Below are 1,766 nucleotides of genomic sequence, written 5' to 3'. Positions count from 1 at the left end.
AGGATCATAAGCTTCTTCTTCAGAAGATGCCTCTTGAGTACTGTTAGATGCGGCTTGGATTCCATTCAGACTTTGAGAAATCATATTGACTTGCTAAGTCAATATTTTATTATGAGCCAATATGGCATTCAGAGTATCAATTTCAAGAACTCCCTTCTTCTGAGGCGTCCCATTACTCACAGGATTCCTCTCAGAAGTGTACATAAACTGGTTGTTAGCAACCATGTCAATAAGTTCTTGAGCTTCTGCAGGTGTTTTCTTTAGATGAATGGATCCACCTACAGAAGTATCTAATGACATCTTAGCTAATTCAGACAGACCATCATAGAATATATCCAGGATGGTCCATTCTGAAAGCATGTCAGAAAGACACTTTTTGGTCAGTTCCTTGTATCTCTCCCAAGCTTCATAGAGGGATTCACCTTCTTTCTGTCTGAAGGTTTGAACATCCACTCTAAGCTTACTCAGCTTTTGAGGAGGAAAGAACTTGGCTAAGAAAGCCTTGACCAGCTTATCCCAAGAGTTCAGGCTATCCTTAGGTTGAGAGTCCAACCATATTCTAGCTCTGTCTCTTACAGCAAACGGGAAAAGCATGAGCCTGTAGACTTCAGGATCTACTCCATTAGTCTTAACAGTATCACAGATCTACAAGAATTCAGTTAAGAACTGAAAAGGATCTTCAGATGGAAGTCAATGAAACTTGCAGTTTTGCTGCATCAGAGAAACTAACTGAGGTTTCAGCTCAAAATTGTTTGCTCCAATGGCAGGAATGGATATGCTTCTTCCATGTAAATTGGAATTAGGTGCAGTAAAGTCACCAGGCATCCTCCTTGCATTATTGTTATTTTTGGTTGCCATCTCCTCTTCCTGTTCGAAAATTCCTGTAAGGTTGTCTCTGGATTGTTCTATTTTAGCTTCTCTTAGTTTCCTCTTTAGAGTCCTTTTAAGTTCAGGGTCTGCTTCAACAAGAATGTTCTTGTCCTTGCTCCTACTCATATGAAAAAGAAGGGAACAGAAAATAATAATAGGGATCCTTTTTACCACAGTATAGAGGTTCCCTTGTATGAGTAGAAGAAAAGAAGATTAATAATGAAGAAGAGAAGAATTCGAACTCAGAGGAGAAGAAGGGGTTCGAATTTTGGGTGAGGACAAGTGTTAGTAGATGAATAAATAAATAGAAGGAGATGAGAGGTGAGAGGATTTTCAAAAATTAAAAATTAAAATTTAAAGTTAAATTTTGAAAATAGTTTTTGAAAAAGGTTAGCAATTTTCGAAAATTAGGAATGAAATAAAATTAAAATCAAAAATTAAAATAATTAGTTAATTAAAAAGAAATTTTGAAAAAGAGGGAAGGGATTTTCGAAAATTAAAGGTAAAAAGTTAGTTGGGCAGTTTTACTAAAGATAAGAAACAAACAATCAATTAGTTAGTTGAAAGAGATTTGAAATTCAATTTTAAAAAAAATAAGAAGATAAAAAGTTAGAAAAGATATTTGAAAAAGATATGATATGAAAAGGTATGATTAAAAAGATATGATTTTGAAAAAGATAAGATAAAAAGATATTTTTGAAAAGATATGATTGAAATTAGTTTTGAAAAAGATTTGATTTTTAAAATCACAATTAATGACTTGATTCACAAGAAATCACAAGATATGATTCTAGAACTTAAACTTTGAATCTTTCTTAACAAGCAAGTAACAAACTTGAAATTTTTGAATCAAAACATTAGTTGTTGATAATATTTTCGAAAATTATGAGATAAAA

General features: G+C 33.0%; 1 non-coding gene across 1 annotated transcript; it reads left to right on the top strand.

Annotated features, from left to right (window-relative positions):
* Window positions 1–354: 354 nt before the first annotated feature.
* LOC112745029 (small nucleolar RNA R71) lies at window positions 355–462 on the top strand. The gene has a single exon (XR_003172979.1). It is a non-coding gene; the product is annotated as a small nucleolar RNA R71 (small nucleolar RNA).
* Window positions 463–1,766: the final 1,304 nt, after the last annotated feature.

The sequence above is a fragment of the Arachis hypogaea genome, chromosome 14 (assembly GCF_003086295.3).
Source record: "Arachis hypogaea cultivar Tifrunner chromosome 14, arahy.Tifrunner.gnm2.J5K5, whole genome shotgun sequence".
Lineage (NCBI taxonomy): Eukaryota > Viridiplantae > Streptophyta > Magnoliopsida > Fabales > Fabaceae > Arachis > Arachis hypogaea.
The sequence above is the reverse complement of the archived record's forward strand: the minus strand, read 5'-3'. Positions and strand labels throughout refer to the sequence as shown.